Here is a 26,519-nt window from a genome sequence, read left to right as displayed (position 1 = left end):
TTGCAATTCTCTGCTGTTTCCAAATAAGCCCATTTTTTGCTGGGAAAATAACTTATTTTTAAAGTTAACACCTGCCTATAGCTTACCCATGCTATCAGCCTCCAATCATGGCACACATGAAGCCTTCCCATTCTCTACTAGAAAGCTCTCCCACTCCTCTGCCTTCCTTTCAGTCTCTGCAAAAACACAAGCTGCAAGCTCTGAATAAATAGCATCCGCTTTCCTTTAGTCAGGCTCCTCTCAGCCGTCCTCCATTAGTCCTAGTCCTCGGCCCTCCAGGCCCAGTCCCAGCAAGAATCCCCTCACTGTTGATGTCCAAAACCCAAGTTTCTGTGAGTAATTTTCCAATCACTGACCCACAGTTGTCTTTGCTGTCTTTGGGAGTTGTCGTCAGTTTTATACTGAAGTCTCTCCCCTACTGCAGTAGCTAAAGCGAAAAATCGGCCTTGCGTTTTTAACAAGTGCCTGCGCATTCCCTGACAGGACGATGCCAGGTCTTTCCACTCAGGCTGATAGCAAGTCCAAGCTCCTCTTGCTCTCTCCTTATGCCAGGCCAGTAAAGAGGCAAGATGTTGGGGCAGGGAAAGGGACTTCATACAGAAAGCCAGCAAACCAAGGAGATGGTAGACTTTTTTTTTTTTTAAGATTTTAAAATTTTTTTATTTGACAGAGATCACAAGTAGGCAGAGAGGCAGGCAGAGAGACAGGGGAGCAGGCTCCCCGCCAAGCAGAGCGCCCGATGCGGGGCTCAGTCATGACCCAAGCGGAAGGCGGAGGCTTTAACCCACGGAGCCACCCAGGCGCCCCGGAGATGGTAGACTGTTAACCCAAAGAACTATTCCCTCTTGGCAAGAAACTCAGGTTTCTTTTATGTTAACCAAAGAGGAAAGCGGGAGGGGGTCAAGAGCTGGGTGATGTGTGTGTGGCATCTGACGAAGGTCCTGTAAGTTTTTTGTCCCTGGTCAGCTGATCTTTGCATTCAGGAATCTGGTCATGTTGATCCTGTAAATCTTTAAACATAGCATAGCCATTTCTGTTCCTACTTCTTACCTTCTCAGGTGAGGTGGATGTCAGGTAAAAAGCAATCTTTGCAAAACTTGGCTGTCAGGTGCCTACAAGCAGAGCTACGCAAGCCGATACTCTGACGGTATAGGTCATAGCAGCAAGGGAAATAGAAGCAGTACAGAGGAGAACATGCTCTTTCTGTTACAAGGCTGGTCAGATTCCCCGGAAAGTATTCCTCGCTGCCGCCTGGACAATGCGTCTGGCTGCCAGGATTCAAGGAATGGGGCCTGGATCAAGCATTCACATTCACTGGCTCCATTGTCACCTAATCCCTGTTGCTGTGTCCTCTCCTTGCCTGACTGGCCAGAGACACTTCCTTTACCGTCTCCAGAGGAGAATCCTTCAATGAATACATTGTGACAGGAGCAACAGAATAGAATCTACTTCTAAAGTTCAAATAAATAGCCTTTCAGTTGGGTTTCCCAGGCTGGAGCGCCACTAGCGGTGAAAACGGAAGGTTGGGGGGGGGGGCGCCTGGGTGGCTGAGTTGTTAAGCGTCTGTCTGCCTTTGGCTCGGGTCATGGTCTCAGGGTCCTGGAATGGAGCCCCATATCGCGCTCCCTGCTTGGCCGGAAGCCTGCTTCTCCTCCTCCTCCTCCCACTCCCCCTGCTTGTGTTCCTCTCTTGCTGTCTGTCCCTGTCAAAACAAAACAACACAAAAACCCAGAAGCGTGGTTTTCAGTCACCTGTTGTCTCTCGTTTCATAAATTCAGCTGCTTTCGGATACTCGATAGCTTTAGTTTTTTAAAAAAATTACCTATTGGAGAGGGCGCGTGCACGGGGGTGGAAGGCGCGGAGCACAGGGGGAGACCGGGAGACAGTCCCAGGCAGACTGCGGTGAGCCGCGAGTCCACTCGGGGTTGATTCCACCACCCCCACCCAGATCCAGACCTGAGGTGAAACCAAGAATCCAGTGCTTAACTGCACCATCCAGGCGCCTCGGGACAAACTTCCAATTGAAATTGAAATCTTGGATCACAAAGTTAAAACTGACTGGATCTAAATGGAACCCCTTTCCTTTGCTCTGTTTTACACACCGAAAGGCATTATATTTGAAGAAAGGTATAGAGGCATGAACAGCCTGCCAGACAGGTTCCCCGCAGGGCTGAGGTTCGGAACCCACGCCCGCCGCCGCAAGGTTTCCGGGTGGGAAGGAAAGAGGGGACAAGGGCAGGGGCGGGGCGTGCGCCGGAGGGAGGTGCTCCTGTGACGCCACACACAGGGCGTGTGCTTTGTAAATACGGGAGCGCAGGGGCTGATGATTTCGACCGCTGCCGGCTAAATTCAATGGGATCTCCGGGGCTACGGGAAGGAGTCGGGGCGGTTGACGGAGGTCCGTTGTGTGGCGTGCGTGGAAGGCGTCGGGAGGCTCGAGAGTGGTGGGGAGAGAAGTGGGCGTGTGTGAAGAGTGCGAGGCGTGCGCGGCTGGTGTGGGGCGGAGGGGTTGGAAGTCATACTTACCTGGCAGGGGAGACACCATGATCACGAAGGTGGTTTTCCCAGGGCGAGGCTTATCCATTGCACTCCGGATGTGCTGACCCCTGCGATTTCCCCAAATGTGGGAAACTCGACTGCATAATTTGTGGTAGTGGGGGACTGCGTTCGCGCTTTCCCCTGGCTTTAGTCCGGTTGAAAAGCAGGCGTTAGTGCAGCTTTTTCCGGTGCTGGAGGTCTGTGGGGTCTAGGGGCCGTGCCTATGTGCTTGGGATTTAGGCAAGGCTTTCCCTGTTTCAGTGTTTACTTGTACTTGTGACTTTTTTGGGCCTTGCTAGAATTAACCCCGCGCACGCGTCCGAAAGAAGTACGCAGGATTAATTTCCAGTCGAGTGCTTTTGTTGTTTTTTCTAGATTGAGGGCAGTTTGAACCCAGTGGTTCTGAGCCTACCTTCGGGAGCCGGGCTATCTTCGGTTCAGATTCCTGCTTTCAAATCCCGCTCGCCCCGCCTGCCCGTGTCCAGAGTGACTGCACAGATTACTTAACTCTCTTCTCGTCCTATCTCAGTGTTCGATTTTATAGAAAACGAGCGAGGACTATGGTATGAGATGGGCCTGTCGAAGGAGTCAGTGAGTAGCACATTTAAGTTTGTAGACTAGTCCTGGGACCCGGCACTTTACCTGGAATCATTGACTGGTAGGTAGGTCGTTATTTGGGGCGCAACACTGCAGAGACACTGGACGTGATGAAAACTGATTTAAGTTACTCCAGTGATCACTGTTCAGTGGCTTTGGAACCCACCCACCCCACCCCCCCGGGCAGTGAAGTAACGCTTTCTGTGGTCAGAATGACTGTAATCTCCTGGGCTGGAAGCATCTCAGAGTTAATACATTAGCTCAGCCGACGGGCTCGGTGAAAGCGGAATAAGGATTCAAGGCCTTGCTTCAGAGATAGGCCAGTGCACTTCCAGTTGAGGTCTGCGAACCATCGACCTCAGAACCACAGCACCCTCCAGCAAAACCTGCCTGACAAGACAAGTGGTGCAACGACAGGTCGCGCGGCGAGACGCCCTCGGAGCACAGTATTTAGTGGTCACAGCCGCCGGGTTTTACTCGAGGCCCAAGGGGGGCGGGGTGGGGGGGGTGAGAGGCGGCAGTGGCCCGGAGCCCCCGCTGTGGCTGCAGTATCCGTGGCGCCGGGTGGGGGTGGGGATGGGAGCCGGGGCCACTCTGAGACGCGAGTTTCTGGGTTCCCGGTTCCTGCGGAGCGTGGAGGACGCGACTGCGTGGGGTCCGGGCGTGCGGGGGGCGGGGGCGGGGCGATGTCCCCGGAGTTTCCCTCCGCGGGATTGGGGGGGAGGTGTGAGGAGCGGGAAGGCACGTGCCCCTCGAAGGGTTAAAAAAAAAAACAACCATCCGGTCCACTTAAAGGGAAAGGTCCCACCGAGATTTGAACTCGGATCGCTGGATTCAGAGTCCAGAGTGCTCACCATTACACCATGGAACCCCTACAGAGGTGGTGTGTTGTTCCTCGCCAGTACTGATCCAGCATCCACACGCCCGCCGGCAATCCCACGTATGTTGTCTGTACCCGCGGGACTAGACTAGACTGCAGTTGGCCCGCGTCGGTGCTCATCCACCTTGCTTTCTCTCTGTCCGCCTCCTTTGATTGACTTCTGTCATGTCACGTCCACCTCAGAAAATAAGGTAAATCCACTCTGGGCCTAGGGTTAGGGAAGAGTTCATAAACCACAGATTCTGCCCCAGTTTTATCCAGTTTTCCGTCCAGAGGTGAAATTTCTGTAAAGGGTACAGTTACTTTGCTTTTCCTCGCCTTCACACTTTTCCCGTTGCCCAGAGAAAAGGCAAGACTTGGGGCTTCCTGGGTCCGTTGGTGGCAAAGCACCCCTCACCCTCCAAAGCCACCAACTGACTCCTCCATGTAATAGGTAAAGGTGTGTCAGCAGTGGAGTGGGACTGGGAGGCAAGGGGATTTTCCTTTTTTGTTTTTTCCCCCTATACACTTCTGGGTTTTGTTGTTGCTGTTGTAAGCTTTTCTTCTGTTTCTGTATTTGTTAGACCTACATACAAGGTAATCAGCCATGTTTAACATTTACATCAAACACTCTGACAAACCAAACCAAACTTGGCTTGCGTTGACTCAAAATCAACAGCATACCCTTAAAGCCACAAGGCGGGGCTCTGACTCTTAGACTGTTTTCGGAGAGTTTGGCCAAGTCACTTCCATTCCAGTTTCTCAGTATCCCATAACCTGGAAAACTGCCCGCTTAAAAAACAAAACAAAACAATGAACATATATCCATGTACCCAAGAGCACCCAGGACTGGGCCACGGGGTGTGTGTACCCCAGGTGTCTTACAGTGTGTACGTGACTTAGGTACACAAAATACCACCACACTAAATATACACGTAATAGATGTAAATCCACATTACATTCAAAATAGCCATCTGTGTACTTAATTTCCCCTTTTAATCCCAAAGCCATTCCTTCCCTTACTCGGTACACAGAACAGAAAAAAATTGACATTGAAAGAAAAAAGCCGCTGCCTGAAAAACAAAGAAAGATGCCCGGTGCTCTCGAAGAGGTATTTTGTTCCTCGAGACTGGATGAGGCTTGAATGGAGGCAGAAGGCAAAGGGTCTACTTTGTTATGAAGAAGAAGGTGTTCTCCTCAAAAGTTTGAGGAGAAGATGAAAGTGCCTTCTGGAAAACGAAAAAGTTGAGCCGTAACATCACCAGGTATTCCTCCAGGAAAACTTGAAGTGAGTCAGGCTTTATGACTGCAAGGAACAGAAATGGACTGACTGATTTCAAAAGGAAAGAAGTCTGTTGAAAGGATGTTGAGAGATCGCAGAAAGGCCGGGAAAGCCAGAGAACCAGGCTCTGAGGAGGAGCGGGGAAGAGAGAGCAATGAGGTTGGAAACTGCGATGGGTGGAGAGAGTGTCCTTGTGGGGTCTGAGAGCCCAAGGTGAGAGGTGGGGATGTGGTGGTGGTGGAGGGGGGGCTATCCTGAACAGAAGGGCCCAGGAATGTAAGTCCTCCTCATCCTCTCTCTGCTCCTCCTCCCATTCTGCTGCTGCACCTCTCATCTCTCCCCATCTTCCTCAACTCTCTTTCTCCTCAGCCCCTTGCCCCAGCCCGTTTCACCCCCTTATTGAGGCTGACCTATACTTGGAAGCAAGGGTTGGCAGGATTTCTCACTCTAACATCAATGGTAGGTGACTTTTCTTACAAATGAGAGAAGTGACTGGGTTTTGTGCCTGCGGTAGCTGATCCTGGTCTCTGTGCCTACACCACTGAGGCACCCGAGAGTCCTTGCTGTGCCCTGTTCTAGTTGGAGTTGGGGGTTATATTAGGTCAGATTTTCCAGAGGCAGTAAGAACCCTCGGCAGAAGCCTGAGGAAAAACAGCTGATGGGGTGCCCGGGTGGCTCAGTCGGTTAAGTATCTGCCTTTGACTCAGGTCATGATCCCAGAGTCCTGGGCTCGAGCCCCACGTTGGGTGCCCTCCTCAGCGGAGAGTCTGCTTCTCCTCTGTCCCTCTCCCCATCTCTTTTTCAAGTAAATAAGTAAGATCTTTAAAAAGAAAAAAATCCTGAAAGACAGGCAAAACCCCACCTTACATAGGAGCCTCTGGGATTGTAAACTGTCACGATAGCTTTGGCTTTTAAGAAATGGTTGAAATTGCAGTTATTTTCTCCTTCACAACTTTTATGGCTGCCGTCTTTCCTTTTCACTCTCTGCCAGACAGGAAATGGTTCATGTGTACGTCCCTCCCTGGAGAACTTTACTGGGCTTTGGACTTCAGTCTACCCAGTGGTCTTGGCAATCTCAGCTCTCTGTTGGGCTCAAAAGAGGAATGATTCGGTAGGTCATCCAGCTTTTTCTTGTCTGAGTGGAAACTCCTTCCTCTTACAGCTTCCTGTGTCTTAAGCACATGTGGAATTGCACTTCGGTTTTATGAAATCTTTATCTCTTGATCTGTGTCTGGACTAACTTCCCTTTAGTACTGTTTTTAATTCCTTTAACGGAAGACAACTTCTCATGCGGCCTTTAGATGGCGCAGATGAGCACCTTGAGGATCCAGGCAAATTAACCTCGGCCTGTGTATTTGGTGCTGAACAGAAACCTTGGGATAGGCCTGTGGAAACTTGTGACTATCATCCACAGCTATAGTCGAGTTTTTGTAATGGGGCTCTTTCTCCTTAGTCACCATACTTAATCTCTGTACAAGTTGGAGACGGGGGTTATATTCGGTCAGATTTTTCAGAGGCAGTTAAGAGTTGTTGGGATTCTAGTTTGTGGTCAGATCAGGGCTAGCAGAATGAAGAGGAGATTCCGGATATAGAAAAAAGACAAAGAGACATAATATTACATCTCCTTATCACCCTTGGATGTGACAGAATGTTACACCACAGCTTTATAACCCTTAGAATGGTGCTCTCAGTGGTAAATGAAATACTTGTTTCTGCAAGCAGGTGAGGAGAAGGTTGGAAAAACTGGCTCAGTTGCTTAAATGATTATGTATTCAGATTGAATCTGAGGGTACCTAAAGTGCAGACTTCGCTGAGAAGGTTTGTAAGATCTGAAGGTGATGATGAGAGGATGCAGTCATGAAACTTTTTGTATCTTTCCCCCCTCCCATTTTGCCTGTTTCTGTGGGCCTTGCCTGGGGCTTCGATATATGTGTAACTGAGGAAGGCACTATCAGTGCAAAAGACACGATACTCAGACCGTGAAATTGGACAGTGCTTCTTCCAAAACATACTTTCGCTTCCAGTTACGTAGCCGGAGTCAGTGAATGCATCCTGATAACATGCATCCTGCTTGGGCTTCAGTAACGAGGTACTGCAGGTTGGGTGGCTTAAACAACAGACATAATCTTCACAGTTTCGCAGGCCAGAAGACCAGAGTTGGCTTCTGATGAGACTTCTTTCTGGCATTTGGAGAAGGCTGCCTTCTCACTCTGTCCCTGAATGGCCTTTTCTCTGTGAACAGGGGAGATCTTCGGTGTCTCTTCCTCCTCTTGTATGGACACCGGTTCTGTTAGATCAGGGCCCCATCTTACTACCTCATTTAATGATTATTACTTCCTTAAAGGCCCTGCCTCCAAACCCAGTCACAGAGAGCGTTAGGGATTCAACATAAGAATTCGGGGTGAGGGTAGGGAGCACAGTTCAGTCCCTAACACCAAACAACAGGGACAGTCCTATGATTCTTCACCTGTCAAATCCTGTGACACTTGCCTGGTGTCGGGCCTAAGTGTTAGCAAGGCTGTTGATACTGCCGGTTCTATGATTAGAAGAGCACACCTGAGCTGGAAAGCGTGGCCATACAGGAAAAAGCGTAGGTCAAACAAGAGAGCAAAAGGCTGCAGGGACGGGAAGCAAAGGTAGTTTTGCTAGGGTCACTAGAGGTCCTACTGAACGATATCACTCCTGTTTCTACCGTTGGAGGCCTGGACCCGTGCATCCCGGCCGTGGGAGAAACAGCACCACGTCTTGGACACTAACGCAGAGCACATATGCGGCCTCCTGGAGAATCTCGCTCAGCCCTTCGAGGTGTTGCAACCCACGTGGCAGTTGGCACTGTAAGTCTTCAGGAGGCCGACCCACTGGTGTCTCCCGCTAGCTGCTTCCAGATGGTGGGGATCATGGTCAGACTCGTGAATTCCACAAGCGTGGGCTCCTGCTGCACTTGGTATTCTGTGAAGTGACTTCCTTGAGCAGAAGGGGTTTATAGTCTGCTTGGGCGGTCATAACGAGATACCATAGCTTAAACAACAACAGTTATTTCAGAGTTCCAGAGGTGAGAAGTCCCAACATCATGGTGCTAGCGTTTTTGGGTGAAGACTCTTTTCCTGAGCTGCCTTTTCTCTGAGTCCTCATATGGCCTTTCCTCTGTGCTTAGGTGTACGTGTGCGGGCATGTGCCCATGTGTGCGCGCGTGCGTGCACGTGCACACACACACACACACACGCGCGCGCGCGCACACACACCCTGCTAGCTCGGGTGCATCTTCCACTTCTTACAAGGACACCAGTCCCATTGGATTAAGGGCCCCACTGGACCTCATAACCTGAGTTACCTCTTTAAAGGCCCTATCTCCAAGCAGGCACATTGGGATTTAGGCACACACCTATGAGTTTGGTGGCCGGGGAGGCAAAATCCAGTTCGTAACCTGAAATAATGCTGTGTGGCATGCTCTAGGGGTGGATGAGGTATTCTACAAGTGCATGGACAGGAGTTTGGTAGAAACGTTGTGTGCAGGGAAGGCAAACCTGTGCTCAGAGTGTCTGTTCCAGTGAGAACAAAAGACTGTGCCATCCCTGGTGGAAGTGTCCCGATGTCACGGATCTGCCACTAGGGAGTTGTCCAAATTTGACCAGGGAATGGTGCTGTCTTGGTAACTGGTCTGTGCTCCTGGCAGACTGGACACTCGGCAGCAGCTGTAGGCAGGCCAGCCTTGGTGAGTAGAGGTCCATGTTGCTGAACCTACGCATAACCTCCATCCTTGTCACCATGACCACTTTGTTCAGGAGCCCATTGGGTGATGCCGGAGTGGGTGGCTGGGGAAAGAAGTAGACTGGTATCCACAGAACAGGTCCTCTTACCCACACGATTATTAACAGCCTCATGTCTGCGCTCGTTCTGAGAAGTCTGTCCACATACTTCTACCCTAGGCTCCCTTGTCACCGATCAACATGATCAGCATGTCCCTTCTGAGTACGATGAAACACCAGGTATCCTACTCAGAGTTCCACTCACTGGAAGGGTTGCCCTTCACCACTGTCCTTCAGGGCTGTCCCAGAGAGAGCTCTCATGCTAAGGCTGTCCCCCTTTGGGCGGTGCCTGCATATCAGGCAGAACCATATGCAGACGGGGCTCCAGTCTCCTCTTTCTGTGTGAGTTGTAGGGAATGCCCCATGAGGCCCTGGGTGCAGGCCGTGAGAGGGGGCTTGTAGCAGCAATGGGGACCGTGGGCATTTGTGCCCCTTCTTCATGTAACTTCCTTGTACCTTCAGGGCTTACTTGGGCCCTATTTCGTATGTACCATTTCTGTTTGATGATGGAGTGAGCCAGTCTCCTTTGTTAGTTTGACAAAAATGCTCAAGTATCATATACATAGTCCCCCAAACCCCTGCCTTTTCTAGGTGCTTGAGCAGGAGTATCCAATGATACTTTGCCTATCTCTATTGGCACATTATACCATGGACTAGCAGCACTGTTTTTCCTACTGGAAATAGACTTTTTAGTGTCTTTCAATCGAATCAGATCGGAGAGCCAATTCCAGAAACCCCAGACCAATTAAAAGCCATTCTGAAGATTCTGTTCCTCTAGAGCAACTCCTGGTACCAAAATGGCTTATGGGGCTGTGGAGGCTTGATGAGCCCCCTCTGGTGAGAGAGCACGGCAGGCTGGAGACTCAGAGAAGGGCTGGATAGAGCTGGTGTCTAAGGGCAGTCTGCTGGCTGAGCTCCTCCTCGCTCGTTCTGTGGAAGCCTTCAGCCTGCTGGAGGAGACCAGGCAGCGGTATAGGGAGTATTCTGCTTTAGTTAAAATCCACTGATTGAAATGTTATTCTCATCCAAAAAACTCCCTTCACAGAAAACATCCAGGATAACGCTTGACCAAATACTTGGACACCATGGCCCAGCCAGGTTGACACAACATATAATATTTAAAGTGCACAAAGTCAAAGACGAAGAGCACATCTTGAAAGAAGCCTGAAGGAAAAAACATCCTGGTTATAGAATAACAAGGATTACTATTACATCGGAGTTCTCTGCAGAAACCATACAAGCAAAGAGATCCCCACCAACTAAATAAAATGAGAATAAATGAAAATAAAATCTTATTAATTGAGCTAACATGCTGTATAGCAAAACTATATTAGCTAATTATATTGGGCGCTGGGGTGACTCAGTAGGTTGAGTGGCTGTCTTCGGCTCAGGTCATGGTATCAGAGTCCTGGGATCAAGCCCTACATCTGGCTCCCTGCTCAGGAGGGAGTCTGCTGCTCCCTCTGCCCCCCACCCTGCTCAGGCTCGAGCGCTCGCTTGCTCAAGTAAGATCCTTTAAAAAGAATGTGCGTGGGGGCGCCTGGGCGGCTCAGTGGGTTAAAGCCTCTGCCTTTGGCTCAGGTCATGATCCCAGGGTCCTGGGATTGAGCCCCGCATCTGGCTCTCTGCTCAGCGGGGAGCCTGCTTCCTCCTCTCTCTGCGCCTGCCTCTCTGCCTACTTGAGATCTCTGTCAAATAAATAAATAAAATCTTAAAAAAAAAAAAACGTGTGTGTGTGTGTGTGTGTGTGTGTGTGTGTGTGTGTGTTGGATGATTATAGCTTGTGGAGAAATTAAATGAGGAAACAGCAACATTCTAAAGGGCAGTCGAGGGAGTTGGGAATGCTCTGTTACAAGGACCTGCACTGTCTGTGAAGCGTTATAGTGTCAACTAAAACATTTAAAAAAGAAACAGAATTGATATTCTAAGAGATGAGAAAATAGAATCATGTAAAATGCTCACTTAAGACCATAGAAGGCTGAAAAGGAATGGAAGAGAAAAGGAACAATGAACAGAAACGGTTGCAGATACGGTAGATACTAGTTCAACTATGTCAGTAATCATTTCAAATGGTCTAAATACCTCAATTAAAAAACAGACTATCAGAGTGGTAAACAGGACCCAACTATATGTTGCTTGTAAGAAGCTTATTTTAGGGCGCCTGGGTGGCTCAGTGAGTTAAATGTCTGCCTTGGGCTCAGGTTAGGAACGTAGGGTCCTGGGATGGAGTCCCACATTAGACTCCCTGGCAGGGAGTCTGTTTCTTTCTCTACCCCTGCCCCCTGCTCCTGATCTCTCTCTCTCACGTTCTCCCTCTCAAAACATTTTAAAAAGAAACCTAGAAACACAGGTAAATTAAAAGAGACAGCGAAAGTATACCATACTGATACTAATTAAAAGAAAACTGGAGTGGTTATATTAATTTCAGACAGAATATACTTAAGAGCAAGAAAAATTACAATGAATAAAAAGTGATGTTATATAATAAAGGGGTCAGTTATCCAGAAGGTATAATAATACTCGATGAATAAGTGCCTAAGAACAGAATACATGAGGCAAAAACTGATAGAACTGTAAGGAGAAATAAACAAATTCACTACTGACTGGAGTTGGAGACTTCCAACTAGAAATACAATGCGTGCTCTCAGACCACAATGGAAATCAGTAACAGCTGGAAAACTCCAAATTTGGAGATTATACAACACACTTTGACTACTACATGGGAAATTCTCAAGAGAAATTATTTTGAGCTAAATGAAAATGAAAATACTGCTTATAAAAATGTCTGGGGGCCGCCTGGGTGGCTCGGTGGGTTAAAGCCTCTGCCTTCTGCTCAGGTCATGCATGATCTCAGGGTCCTGGGATGGAGCCCCGAGTCGGGCTCTCTGCTGGGCGGGGAGCCTGCTTCCGCCTCTCTCTCTGCCTGCTGCTCTGCCTGCTTGTGTTCTCTCTCTCTCTCTCTCTTGTCTCTCTCTGTCTGCCTGCCTCTCAGCCTGCTTGTGATCTGTCAAATAAATAAATCTTAAAAAATCAAATAATTAAAAACCGAATTCAGAGGCATCTGGGTGGCTCAGTCATTAAGAGTCTGCTTTGGCTCAAGTCATGCTCCCAGGTCCCAGGGATGGAGCCTCAGGTCCGGATCTCTGCTCCGTGGGGAGTCTGCTGCTCCCGCTTGCCCTGCTTATATTCCCTCCCTTTGCGGTCAAATAAGTAAATGTTAAAAAATTCAACCAAGTACATTAAAACATCTAATTAGCTTTATTATTAAAAATTCATGAATAGGGCAGCATTCCGTCTAGCAAGTAGAGGAGAGCTCCACTGAGTTGAAACAAAAAGGTTTCAGAGGAGGAGAGAGGGCATTAAAGAAGGGAAGGGAGTGGGGGAGATAAGGAGGAGGAGGGAATTCACTAACAAGGAATGTAATGTTAGGCAAGGGGAGAAAAAGGGGGTCTATCAGAAAACTTCCTAGTACTGACCAGGAAAGTCCATGTTGACTGGTTCAAGATTACATTCCTGACGGGCAGTGTGAAACCAGTTAGCTTAGGTATTAAGTCCTCCTCTACTGACTTGGGATCTTAATCTAAGTGAAGCCATTCTGGGTCTGCGGGTTTCTTTTTAACAATGGCCCTTCTTTGGATCAAAGTCATTTTAACTGAGAGATGTAATTAAAAAAAAAAAAAACAACTTAAGGCACTAGTGCCACTCTCGCTTACCACTTTGTAGTTCGCTGGAGCTTCCGTTGATTCTTTCTTTGACATTCGCAGGTTCAATTAGATTGGGAGGTTAACCTCCAGAACACTTGCTAGAAACCAAAGTAAAAGCAAGGAAGTAAAAACCAGACATTTCGGGGCGCCTGGGTGTCTCAAGCTCAGGTCATGGTCTCATGGTCTTGAGATGGAGCCCTGAGCCCCACATCGGGTTCTCCGCTCAGGGGGGAGCCTGCTTCTCCTTCTGTCTGCCTCTCTGACTACTTGTGATCTCTCTCTCTCTCTGTCAAATAAAGAGATAAAATCCTTAAAAAACAAAACCCAAAACAAAAAACCCCAGACATTTAGTTCAGGAAAAGAGGATGAGTTCAGGAGGTCCAAGCATGAGTTGTAACCAAACTAACATGACTTCCCTCCTTGGTGATTTACAGGTAGAGACTACCCCAGGTGGGGTTGCCCCACAAAGGAAACTTTGCAGTAAATAAGGATATCATGGGAAAGGGGAGGGGGAGTAAATTCTAAAGCTGCGGCTCCCCAGGCGGGGATCAGCACGTTCTTTTTACCTAGGGTTAGGATGAATACTCAGAAAAAGGGGATTTGGTCATAGCCTGTGAAGGCAGACAGAATGTTGCATCGCACTTAGAAAACAGGCCTCTAAGGTGCACCTAATGTTGTGTTAATGAAGCTGGTGCTCCTCCTAGGGCAGAGAGAGAGTAACACTTTCCTGAAGCAGCGGTAGTTGGCCATAGGGAAGAGGGGCTTTGGGCATGCTGGGTGGGGTCTAGGGCTCCTCATCTCTGGTAAGGAATACAGGGTCTTGTTCACTTTTGGAAAAGGTACTGGGAGTTTTACCATTGATTTATTGTCTCTGACACGGCTAGGCTAATTCCTAGCCTGGTCGACACTGTTGGCTTTTGCACTCTTCTGAGTTCCCTTAAAATTCTTAACTAAAGGTTTTGCATTTCTTTGTAATTCTGACACCTCCTGGGAAGTTCCTCGAGAAGTGTGCTCAGGCGAGTAGCGAGGTAGGGCATCAGTGATCATGGGAAACAGTCGGGCCAAAAATGACTTACCCTGTGTCCCGAAAGCTACGTCTAGGCTTTGTTTGACTGAGGACCCTTAACTCTTTCTGCTTTCAGAATAACGTGTGTTCCAGAAAAGGACTAGAAGAAAAAAAACCTCAAAACTTTCCCATACCGAAGGGTTAGAAAGTGAAATGAATGAGATGTTCCATGCATGCAACTGAACTTTCAAGAATGGACTAGGTTTCGCCACCCGTTGAATTTTTAAGAGATGTACACACAGTGCTGCAATCACAAAGCTAACTGACTGGATCTGAAAGGAACTCCTTTCCTTTGTTCTGTTTTACACACTGAAAGGCGTTATTTGAAGAAAGGTACAGAGACAGGAACAGCCTGTCAGGTTCCCTGCAGGCCAACAAAGGTTCAGAACCCACGCCCACCGCCGCGGCGGGTGGGGCTGGGAAGGAAAGCCCGGAAGAGGGGGCCCGGGGAGCGGTGGGTGGGTGGGAGGACGGAGGCCGGAGGTCAGGGTTCTCGTGACGTCACGAGGAGGGCGTGTGCTATGTAAATACGGGAGCGCAGGGGCTGATGATTTCGACCGCTGCCGGCTAAATTCAATGGGATCTCCGGGGCTACGGGAAGGAGTCGGGGCGGTTGACGGAGGTCCGTTGTGTGGCGTGCGTGGAAGGCGCCGGGAGGCTCGAGAGTGGTGGGGAGAGAAGTGGGCGTGTGTGAAGAGTGCGAGGCGTGCGCGGCTGGTGTGGGGCGGAGGGGTTGGAAGTCATACTTACCTGGCAGGGGAGACACCATGATCACGAAGGTGGTTTTCCCAGGGCGAGGCTTATCCATTGCACTCCGGATGTGCTGACCCCTGCGATTTCCCCAAATGTGGGAAACTCGACTGCATAATTTGTGGTAGTGGGGGACTGCGTTCGCGCTTTCCCCTGGCTTTAGTCCGGTTGAAAAGCAGGCGTTAGTGCAGCTTTTTCCGGTGCTGGAGGTCTGTGGGGTCTAGGGGCCGTGCCTATGTGCTTGGGATTTAGGCAAGGCTTTCCCTGTTTCAGTGTTTACTTGCACTTGTGACTTTTTTGGACCTTGCTAGAATTAACCCCGCGCACTCGTCCGAAAGAAGTACGCAGGATTAATTTCCAGTCGAGTGCTTTTGTTGTTTTTTCTAGATTGAGGGCAGTTTGAACCCAGTGGTTCTGAGCCTACTTTCGGGAGCCGGGCTATCTTCGGTTCAGATTCCTGCTTTCAAATCCCGCTCGCCCCGCCTGCCTGCCCGTGTCCAGAGTGACTGCACAGATTACTTAACTCTCTTCTCGTCCTATCTCAGTGTTCGATTTTATAGAAAACGAGCGAGGACTATGGTATGAGATGGGCCTGTCGAAGGAGTCAGTGAGTAGCACATTTAAGTTTGTAGACTAGTCCTGGGACCCGGCACTTTACCTGGAATCATTGACTGGTAGGTAGGTCGTTATTTGGGGCGCAACACTGCAGAGACACTGGACGTGATGAAAACTGATTTTATTTAAGTTACACCAGGGATCATTGTTTAGTGGCTGTGGACACCCCCCCCCCCCCCCCCCCCGGGACAGTGAAGTAACGCTTTCTGTGGTCAGAATGACTGTAATCTCCTGGGCTGGAAGCATCTCAGAGTTAATACATTAGCTCAGCCGACGGGCTCCGTGAAAGCGGAATAAGGATTCAAGGCCTTGCTTCAGAGATAGGCCAGTGCACTTCCAGTTGAGGTCTGCGAACCATCGACCTCAGAACCACAGCACCCTCCAGTGCGTGAGCAGCGGCAGCACAACCTGCCTGACAACCCGTGCAAAGAGAGGTCGCTCGTCGGAGGCCCTCGCGATGCAGCATTTAAACGTGTGGGCAGCCGCCGGGTATTACCGGAGGCGGACCCCCACGAGAGGCGGCACTGGCAGCGGTCCTCTGGTGTGGAGGATGTGATTCGCGTCCTTGAAGCTGGGGATGCCGGGCTCGCTCAGGACAGAACCCGCCTGCTTCCCTTTTCCGTTGTCTCCCCTGCCCTAGAGAAATCCCGCTCTTAAGGGAATCCCTTTAAGTGCGCTTGCTCTCCTACAAATTCCAAGCTGCTCGACCCGGCACACCCTAGTACTCTTCTTGTTTACTTGTAAGACTTTTGATCAAGTATGACTCAACATTCCTTGTTTACCTACAGGACCTATGACTCATAAATAACGGTTGTCTTCTCCTTTGATTGTTAGGTTGTATCTAATAAATATGGGATGGAGTTGTGGTTTGGGGCGATAGTCCTTTCAGCTGTCGTTACCTGTTCCCTCTCTGGCAACTGACTTGTTTGTGCCTCATTCTTCTCCCGTGAGCGGTCAGAAAGCGGCAAAATAAATCTTAAAACAAATCTGAAAGGAAATTTGCAACTTTTTAAAAAAAAGATTTTATTTCTTTATTTGATGGAGAGAGAGAGATCACTGGTAGGCAGAGCAGCAGGCAGAGAGAGAAGGGGAAGCCGGCTCCCTGCTGAGCAGAGAGCCCATTCTGATTTTTTTTTTTAAGATTTTTATTTATTTATTTGACAGACAGAGATCACAAGTAGGCAGAGAGGCAGGCAGAGAGAGAGGAAGGGAAGCAGGCTTCCCGCTGAGCAGAGAGCCAGATGCGGGGCTCGATCCCAGGATTCTGGGATCATGACCTGAGCTGAAGGCAGAGGCTTTAACCCACTGAGCCACCCAGGTGCCCCCCATTCTGATTTTTCTAAGGAGTCACCTGTGTTAATAAAAAAAATACAACATGACAAACTTTTTCCATGACCTTTCTATGTCAAATATTTAAATTATTTAAAAATACTAATTCTGGCACCTGGGTGGCTCAGTCATTAAGCGTCTGTCTTCGGTTCAGGTCATGATCCCAGGATCCTCGGATTGAGTCCCACATCGGGCTGCCTGCTTCTCCCTCTCCCACTCCCCCTGCTTGTGTTCCCTCTCTCGCCGTGTTTCTGTCAACTAAATAAATAAAATCTTTAAAAAAAATACTAATATTCCTCTCCATTATCAACTTCATTTCTCCTCCTCTCTCTCTCTCTCTTTTTTTTTTTTTTTTGGTACCACACAGTCAAGGTCGTGAGTTAAATTTGGTTTTTTTCCGTGTTGCAAATTCAGGAACAAAATCTTTTTTTACGGAAATCAGCTGACTACAGAAAACAATGGCAGTGATTGGAGGACTCTGTATTCAATGACTCATCCTGAAAGGTTATCTGTCCAACATCTGCAGTAGAATGTCTCTGTGTAATGTTCACAAAGACCCTGTGTTGTACCTGCCCTTAGTTACTAAGTCAGGAGGGCACCATTTCCCTTTTCAGAATATCTTAGAGGTTCAGAAAGATTGTTGTCTTGGCATGGAAACAAAGAAAGGGACATGGACAGGTTGGGAAATAAATGGAAATTAATTTGGTATTGCTTCTGTGGAAGGCGAAGTTGCAGGATTTCCTATAATTAGAAGCCTATGAATATTATAATATAGTAGCACTTCCAGTTCTGTAAACTATAGGAATACCTGCACAGGTGGCCAAAAGCATGTGTGCGAGCATGATGGCTGCAGCCTATTCAGAATCATAAAATCATATAACTGACTTAAATGCAAAAGCAATATGAAAGAGGTTAAATAAACAATACGCATACTATGGAAGAAATGCCTCTGTCAAAAGAAATACAGAGGATAATCATGATGAGGATTCCACTAATCAGGACGTTATTGATGGAGCAGTTACCAAGTCCAGGCACTTCCTGGGGACAGGTTACCATTGTTGGCCTCATGCTACATATGAAAAAAACTGAGGCACATCAACACAGAAATGTTGGTGTAGATGTGGAGCAACAGAACAGTGGTTTACTGCTGGTGGGAATGCAAAATGGTACAGCAACTTTGGAAGACAGTTTGCAATTTCTTACAAAACTAAAAATATTTTCTTAATATAGGTGCCAGCAGTCAGGCTATTAGCCAGAGGAGTTGAAAGTTTAGCCCACACAAAAACCTGCCCACCCATGCCTATAGCAGCATTACTCACAATTGCCAAAACTTAAGAAGCAACCAAGGTGTCCTTTAGGAGGTGAAGGGGTAAACTGAAGTAATAGTACTCAACACTTACAAGAAATGAGCTGCCCTTGAAAAGACATCAAAGAATCTTAAATACATATTACTACATGAAACAGCTGATCTGAAAAGGCTACATGGTATGATTCCAACTATAGGACATTCTGGAAAAGGCAAAACTGTGGAAACAGTAAAAGGATCAGTGGTTGCCAGAAAGGGGGCACAGCGGATTTTTAGGGTGGTGAAAATCCTTTGTGTGAAACTAATGGTGGATAGTTAACTATTTGTCCAAACCCAACGAATTTAGACTGCCAAGAGTGAGCCCACAAGGTAAACTATGGCCTTCAGGTGATTATGATGTATTAATGTAGGTTCATCAGTTGTAACAAATGCAGCACTCCAGTGGGAGATGTTAACAATGAGGGAGGCTATTCACTTGGGGGTGGAGGGCAGGAAGTATGTGGGAAATCTCTGTACCTCCTCCCCCCCTCAATTCGCTGTGAACCTAAAACTGCTCTAAAAAATAACAGGCTTAATTTTTTTTTTTTTTTGAAGTAAGCACCTTTAAGAAGAATCCTCCCAAAGTAAGCAATTTTGAACAACGAATGCAAACAAATTTAGACTTTTTAAAAATTGAGTCACCAAAGTCTGAGTTATTCATCCAATCTTTTAAGGGCAAAATAAAAATGGTACCCCATCAGATCCTGGGTTCTTCTGTCAGGAGTTCAGGTTGAGGGATATAAAGCTGATAGGTTAGCAGATACTCTTTTATTAAGAGAATCAGGTTGGGGAGGGAGGTGGGGTGGGGCGGTGGGTCTTATTTAAGAGTTAGCTGATACAAGGCAGATAGGACCCAGAATCAAGTAACAGATTATATGTGAGGAAATGTGCAGGTGATAAACAGCAGGAAGGACACGTAATTGAGTTAAAAGTCAGGCACTCCGTCCCTGGGTGGGCTCGAACCACCAACCTTTCAGTTAACAGCCTAACGCGCTAACCGATTGCGCCACAGAGACTTGATAGTGCAGTGTGCTTGATTCCATAGGCAATTGGAACTCCCACCCCGGGATGTACTGTGCCCATTCTGCGGGAAAACCGCAATTTCTAAGGCTTCACAGAACAGAGATAAATCACGTTGTCTGTCTCATTTGAAACTGGGTGTGCTGGGTGATTCCGAAACTAAAAGGGCAGCAGAACGGCCTTGCGCACCTTGCTCCTTACCTGCCTCATTGCCAGCACCTGCAGAGACCTAGAGGCCGCAGTTCCCGCACCTGAGCTCCGTGGGGTCTGCGGGAAACTGAAGGCCTGTTGTGCTCCCCTGGTGGCTTTTCCACTGGTCCACCTTCACCGGAGAATGAGTTTGCCTGCCCTTCCTCCAGAGCCCTAAGGGAACCGTGTGTTCGGTTTCCCGTGTCTAACACCGGACTCCAGGAAGACCGGGGTCGTGGGGTCTCCCCCAAGAGAAGAGAGTCTGAAACTCACCAGGAAGCATTGTTAAGACCTGTTGAATACATTGTTGTTTAGCTTCTAGTCCCACGAAGAACCCTGAGAATGGAAATAAGGAAGTTTTTCAAAGCAGAAAGTTTTGTATAAAGCCTTTATTCGGATTGACAGCTCAGCCTCCCCTGCAGCGGCAATGGGAAAGGCCCAGGGAGCCCCCTCGGCGCCTGAGCTCCCAACTCCCAGCCCTGCGAAGTTGTGTACCCGTTGAAGTAGGCGGAAAGGAAACCTCAGCTGGGGGAGGGAGCCGGGGGAGGGGAGAAAAACGCAGTAAGACCTCCTAGGAGACTTGTGCGGGGCCGGGGGCCGGAAGGCGGGAAGGCGCATCCAAAAAGGTAAGAATTGTTTTTGTTTTATAATAGTGTGGGGGAAGGGTCAGAGCCCACGCAGGAGAAAAAGCAGGAGGGAGAGAGAAGAAGGGAGGGAGGAAGACAGGAAGGGCATGAAAGCATTTGTAATTCCCTCTCTCCCTCATTTGCGCTCTCCCTCTCTTTTTTTCTTCCAATCCCTACAGCTGAAGAACTCTGATACCCTGAGGTCTGAGAAGACAGACCCAACTAATATATGCTCCAGAGAACGAGCTCTTGGTTGTAAAGAAGGTTCTGTCCTTGGTGGCAGGGTGGGGGGTGGGGGGAATGAGTGAAATAGATACATGGGATTAAGAGTACACCTACTGTGATGAGCACCGAGTAATGTATAGAAAATCTGAATCATCATATTGCACACCCAAAATTAATAACACTAATTATACTTCAATTAAAAAATGGTTTTGCCCTTGTATGGCTTTGGATAAATATACTTCAATTATCTCATTCTTTGTTCTGTAAAATAGGACTAAGAGGTTCTACTTAATTCTGTTGTCATTGTGCTTGGATTTAGGAAATACTGGATCATTCATGTTAAAAGCAGCAGAATCATGAATATTGTCATTATCTTCCTAATCTTTTGACAACCGCAATCCTTACTTATTTCACCTTAGTTTTGCTCCTTCTAGAAATTCCTGTAAATGGGATCATGCAGAGTATGTATGCTTATGTCTACTTACTCTTTCCTGTATAACGTCTTCGAATTTTATCCATGTTACTGAGTATATCAGATTTTCATTCCTTTTTATTGCTGAGTAGGATTCCATTGCATAGAGATTTCAAAATTTCTTTACCATTCTAATAATGGATATTTGGGTTGTTTCCAATTTGAGCTGTTGTGAATAAAGCTGCTCTGAGCATTCTTATTATAAGTGTTTCTGCAGACACATTATTTTTTAATTTCTCTTGGACAGACACCTAAGAGAGGATATTTGATGGAATCAAAAGGGGAGGGGTATATGTTTAATTTTATAAGAAACTGCCAAAATGTTTCCCAAAGTGGCTGTACCATTTTATGGTCATGCCAACAATGTATGAGGGCTCTGGTTGTTGACAAAAATTCTCTCCTTGACCAGACTCTGTCAGGCTCCTCTAAACTATCTTCTCAAGTAAGCCCTAATTTTCAAGCTTCTAGGTTTGTCTTTGTGTGTCCAGTTTCAGCAAGAATCCTGCCAAGTCCTGTTAGCCAGAATTCCCCCTCCCCTGATACCTGGTCAGGTTCCTCATCCTCCACCATCCTCCAGGGTGGTGTCTGATCATTTTTGGCCAGCCTGCAGCAAGACTGATTTAGTCCCTTGGACTGATTTAGCCATATTCTCCCTTACCTCTGATGTTTCTTTCCTCTTAGTAAATTTTCATTCACTAACCCTCTCTCTGTTCCTGCTTCAGACTATACATTCCCACAGAATGTGTGTGTGAGTATAAAATATATATACATACATTCCATCCCTTGTTGGAAGAAAGGCAGCTTTCTGCCTTACTGTTCATTAACAAATGTCAGGAATGCTTTTTTTCACATTGTTCCACATCTTTACCAAGCTTTGGTGTTCTCAGACTTCTAATTTTATTTCTTCTACTGAGTGAAATGATACCTCAATGTGGTATTAATTTCCATTTTCTTGACAACTGATGATACTGAGCACTCTTACGTGTTTATTGACTATTATATCTTTAAAGTGTCTGTTCAAGTCCTTCACCCATATTTTAAAAGATGCATTGCTTGATTTTTAAAAAAATCAGGAGGTCATAATATATTGTGGACACAGATACTTTATCAGGTATGTTTTTTGGATATTTAGTCTCAATCTATGGCTTTTTTCCTTTCATAATGGTTTTTCAGTAGATTTTTTAAAATGCCGATAAAGTCTGATTTACTGTTCCTTTCTCTTATAATGGTTTTTTTCCTGTGCCCTGTGCTAGGATTATTTGCCTACCCAGTTCACAAAAATATTTTCGTATGTTTTCTTCTAAAAACTTTATGTTTTGATCTATGAGTTATAAAAAATTAACTTTTGTGAGTCAGGAATAGAGTTTCTTCCAGCACCACTGGTTTCAATAACATTCCTATACCCATTGAATTGGTTTAAGTCTTTATTGAAAACCAGCTGACCATATGAATGAGTCTACCCATAACCATAGGTGTGAGTCTATTTCAGGCCTCTCAACTCAGTTCCATTTATCTATATTATCTTCCATATGCCATGGCCCACTGTTTTGCTTAGAAGAGCTTAGAGTAAGTCTTAAAAGTTAGGTAGTTTGCCAGCTTTTTTTTCTTTTTAAAATTCTTATTTATTTATTTGAGAGAGAGAGAGCCAGAGCAGGGTGAAGGGCAAAGGGAGAAGCAGACTCCCTGCTGAGTGGGGAACCTGATGTCCGGCTCCACCTAGGGACTCCAGGATCATGACCTGAGCTGAAGGTGGTCACTTAACCAACTGAGCCACCCAGGCACTACCCTCCTCTTTTTTAAAGACAGAGAACAAATGAGGAGGGGCAAAGGGAAAGACAGAATCTTAAGCATGCCCGGGCAGAGTCCAGTCTTAGAAACCTGAGATCATGATCTGAGCCAAAATCAAGAGTCAGACCGTTAACTAACTGAACCACCCAGGTACCCTTAAGTTTCCCAGCTTTGTATTTTTTTTTTTTTTTTTTGCACAGCTCAATAAATTTCAAAATATGCATATGCTTATGTAATCACACATCAAAGTATGCTGTACTTTGTCCTTCTCACTTTAGTATTGTATCCATGTCCTTACATGTCCCGGTTGATCATGTGGCTAAAGATACTCTTTTGTACCCTCTGAAGAGAATACTCAAGTTTTCTGCAAAGATAATGGAGAGGCACAATACAATACTTAACATTTCCTCTGGATTTTTTCTTCAAGTAAAATTAGTTCACTTTCAAGGCCTTTTGATTATTGCTGATCATGAAAGATAATGTGTTATTTAAATTTTCTGCTTAATTTATAGGAAGAGTTATGGAGAGCCCCATTTTATTAGGCTGATTTGTCAAGCATAAGGTTGCAAAGTGGCAACAGGAGAGTGGATTTTTTTTTTTTTTCTTTTTGGCATATGAAGGAAGATGGGAGTGAGGTTTACATACAGCAGGAGAAAGAATAAGCTGGAACCAGTAAACTGATTGTAGGGTTTGGCCATGGATATCATCAGATTTTGGATAAAAGGAGGCTAGACGGTTATATATAAGAGAGCAAGAATTTTAATGGAAATGTCAGGTACTTAAAGGCTATTTTATGACACTTTATCATTGATTTTTCTTTTCTATCTGCGTAAAGTAGCAAAAGGTGGACTTGATGTATTTGTTACATATTTTTTGAATGCATATTTAGGTAAGTCCCACAAACAATGCATTGAAAGTAAGACAGGTGCAACCTGGGGGTCAAACCTAGCTGAAGTGCCACAAGGTGTGGACACTCTCAGCTGTAGTTGCTGTGGTGTCCCCTGTTGAGATGGGGCCCCCAAATGTGGGGCCTGCCTGATGGGGTGAGGGGGGTGGTGGCACCAGTGGTAAAAGCATTCACCTGAGGCAGAACAAAGGAGATAGAAGTTTGTTGAATACACCTCAAGGAAGCAGTGGGCAGGTCAGCAAAGCAGAGACATCTGCAACCAGGCAGTGGGTGCCAGCTATATTTAAAGGAGGAAGATGAGGTATAGCGATGTATGGCATTTTCCCTTTTTTGGTAACTGTGTCTGGTTGTAAATAGCCCACTGGTTATTTAGGGCCTACAGATATTTTGAGGGGGGTCACCTGGTATTCAGCTGGAGGGGGTGGCATGGGCCCTTTCTACATTCCATCACTCAAGCCGGTTGCCTAAAAGCAGTTTCTACAGTTGCTCCCACACCTTGAAGTCTTCATTTAAAAGCCATCAGAAACAATTTCTTTTGAGGGGGTGCCTGGGTGGCTCAGTCATCAAGCGGCTGCCTTTGGCTCAGGTCATGATGCAAGGTCCTAGGATTGAGCCCTGGATTGGGCTCTCTGCTCAGTGGGAAGCCTGCTTCCCCCTCTCCCACTCCTCCTGCTTGTCCCTCTCTCCTGTGTCTCAGAGAGACAAATTAATAAATTTAATCTATTTTAGACAAAATAATAAAATTAATAAATTTTTAGAAAAGGAAATCGTTTCCTTTTCTAAAATATTTTAAAGTACTCTTTAAGTGCACTGAAGATAAACTTAACCAGGGGTGCCTGGATGGCTCAGCTGATTAAGCTTCTGCCTTTGGCTCAGGTCATGATCTCCTGGGATCAAGCCCATGTTGGGGCTCCCTGCTCTGCTGGGAGTCTGCTTCTCCCTCTCCCTTTGACCCTCCCCTCCCCTGCCCCCTCATGTTCTCTCTCTTTACCAAATAAAATCTTTAAAAAATTTTTTTAAATAAATAGACTTACCAGTTGTATGCTTGGAATCCACAGAAAGCCCAGGGAGAGGGGTTCAAGTGCCAAAAGGAACAGGCACTGCTTACTCACTGGTAGATGATGTGGGGGAAAAGGCAGAAGAAGAAGTTATTAAATTTCCTTACTAGGTACAGCCCATTGACAAGTCCTTGAAACAGGCAGAGTGACATTCCTTTAGGAACTCAGCTGCCTGGATGTTAATATTATGCTAAGACCAAAAGGCAATGTTAGCCCAAACCCCAGGATCCTGTAAGTCTATCTTAATAAATGAAAATTCTTTTGGAAACTTCTTTCTCTACCCGCAAAACACATGTTGGCAAACATCCCCCAAGTATATGACCCACCAATATACCTCTGAAGGATCTCATGACTTGGGTTTTACTAGACAGTAATAAATGACCTTTTCCCAACAATAACTAGTCAAGACCTCAAGGTCTTGGAAACCTGGCTTCCAGAATTCCTTAGAGATTTACGGAATTCCTTATCCCCTCCCAACGTTAAGAGTGTATAGTCAGCCATTCCTATAACCACCCCCCCCCAGGGCAGCTCTTTATCCCCACAGGTCCTGTCCCCCTGCTTTAATAAAACTACCTTTTTGCACCAAAGATATCTCTAGAATTCCTTCTTGGCCCTCATCTTCAAACCCTAACGTCTCTCCACCAGTAGCCAGGCAGGCTTTGGCTCCCACTGGAGAGGGGGACTCCACTCACCGTCACCCGCGACCGGACCCCGATTTCATCTTCATGCGGTTTTTAGATGAGGAAAATCCCATGGAGTTCCTCCTTTCTCTCGGCTCTGTTTCCACCTCTCCCTTTCTGTCCCTTCCAGAGTGTTCTGGGAACCTAATATCGGACAGGCAGGACCGAAAGGGGTGGCTGCCCTTCTCCTCCGGATCCTTCCCGCCGGCGCGTCTTGGGTGCTCGGTTCGGCCGGGACGTTAGGGCCCGCAGGTGCGGACTGCAGGGCCGCGACGGTAGCCCGCGCGGGGGCCGCGAGTTCGCCGCCGGCGGCTGCGCGCGTGGCGCACCTGCGCGCGTGGCGCACCTGCGCGCGTGGCGCACCTGCGCGCGTGGCGCACCTGCGCGCGTGGCGCACCTGCGCGCGTGGCGCACCTGCGCGCGTGGCGCACCTGCGCGCGTGGCGCACCTGCGCGTCGCTGGTCCGACCTATTTCCATCGACGCTGCCCGACGTTGGCGCGTGGGCGGCAAGCAGGTGTGGGCCTCCGACTTGGCGAGAGGGGCGGCGCTGGAGGGCCCGGCCCTGCCTCTGGAGGCTGGACCCCGAAGAGGCTCGTTGGACACGCAGAGCTTAGGAAGAGGCTCCTTGGAGGCCCAGGCCGGGGCCGATCGTAGTAGTCCTTCTTGCCGCCGGTATCGGGAGAGTCGTTCGCCACAGGCGGGCCGCGGGGAGAAAAGCGTGTTGCTCTGAGACCGCGGCCGAGAGGAGAAGAAACGCGCCTTCGGGCGGAGCGGAGCGGCTGTGGAACGCGGGAGAAAGGCTGGCGTCGAAAAGGGCTGTTCTGGACGAGCGTGCAGAGCAGCGGCTAAGGTAGGGGGGAGCGCAGGGCGCTGGGTTGTAGGGAGCGGGACCGGGTGTCCGATTCCGGGTGGCGGAAGCTTCCTGAAAGCGGTCTCGGCCTGCGTCGCCTGCGTTGCTGCGTCCCCCGGAGTCCACGGGCTGATGTTGGGACCCCGGGGAGTCGCGCCGGGCGCCTCTCCTCCGCAACCTCGCCCACTCTTTGCAGAGGAAAAGAGTTGTTGAAAACAGAACTAAACAAACGACTGGACTCCAAGAACCTTCCTTTTCCAGAGTCTCCCCCTCCAGAGCCAGAGGATAGTCACGGCCCTCCCCCGGTGCTGCTTACACAGAAGCATTAAAAATGAGCCTTCTCCCAAAGGTCTCGCCTAGGGGAATATAAAATAAGCAGGGTGATAAAAATGATTTTCTCGTATGTGCTGCTCTCTACTTGGGGTTCATTCTTGTCCGTAATTTTACCAAGACCACAGAAAAGTCTGAGGCCCCTTCTCTGTAGCTTCCCTCACACCCATACGAATTCCTCCACACAAAGCTTTCCTTTCCTTAGGCAGCTAATGCCTTCCTAATCACCAGGGTGTCGGCTGGGCCCCACAGCTTCTCTCCTTCCTGCCCCTTCATTTCTTTCTTTCTTTCTTTTTTAAGATTTTATTTATTTGAGAGAGAGACAGAGCATGAGAGGGGAGAAAGTCAGAGGGAGAAGCAGACTCTCCAAGGAGCAGGGAGCCCGATGTGGGACTTGATCCCAGTACTCTGGGATCATGACCTGAGCTGAAGGCAGTCGCTTAACCAACTGAGCCACCCAGGCGTCCCTGCCCCTTCGTTTC

General features: G+C 47.8%; 1 long non-coding RNA gene and 4 other non-coding genes across 6 annotated transcripts; 3 read left to right on the top strand and 2 right to left on the bottom strand.

Annotated features, from left to right (window-relative positions):
- The first annotated feature begins 2,280 nt into the window (after positions 1–2,280).
- On the top strand, positions 2,281–10,728 carry LOC123949778. Of its 2 annotated transcripts, XR_006820077.1 has the most exons (5): positions 2,281–2,398; positions 2,914–5,489; positions 6,268–6,387; positions 7,977–8,110; positions 10,128–10,728. It is a non-coding gene; the product is annotated as an uncharacterized LOC123949778 (long non-coding RNA). The 2 variants fall into 2 exon arrangements; XR_006820078.1 differs by lacking the exon at positions 2,281–2,398 and having other exon boundaries at positions 2,416–5,259.
- On the top strand, positions 2,519–2,682 carry LOC123927568. The gene has a single exon (XR_006815489.1). It is a non-coding gene; the product is annotated as a U1 spliceosomal RNA (small nuclear RNA).
- Positions 3,935–4,006, bottom strand: TRNAQ-CUG. The gene has a single exon. It is a non-coding gene; the product is annotated as a tRNA-Gln (tRNA).
- Positions 10,729–14,594: 3,866 nt separating the features above from the next.
- On the top strand, positions 14,595–14,758 carry LOC123927565. Its single transcript, XR_006815487.1, has one exon. It is a non-coding gene; the product is annotated as a U1 spliceosomal RNA (small nuclear RNA).
- Positions 14,759–18,833: 4,075 nt separating this feature from the next.
- TRNAN-GUU lies at positions 18,834–18,907 on the bottom strand. The gene has a single exon. It is a non-coding gene; the product is annotated as a tRNA-Asn (tRNA).
- Between the last annotated feature and the right edge of the window lie 7,612 nt (positions 18,908–26,519).

Source organism: Meles meles, chromosome 1 (assembly GCF_922984935.1).
Source record: "Meles meles chromosome 1, mMelMel3.1 paternal haplotype, whole genome shotgun sequence".
In the NCBI taxonomy this organism is placed as follows: Eukaryota; Metazoa; Chordata; class Mammalia; order Carnivora; family Mustelidae; genus Meles; species Meles meles.
Note: the sequence above shows the minus strand (reverse complement) of the source record. Positions and strands in the feature narration are given on the sequence as shown.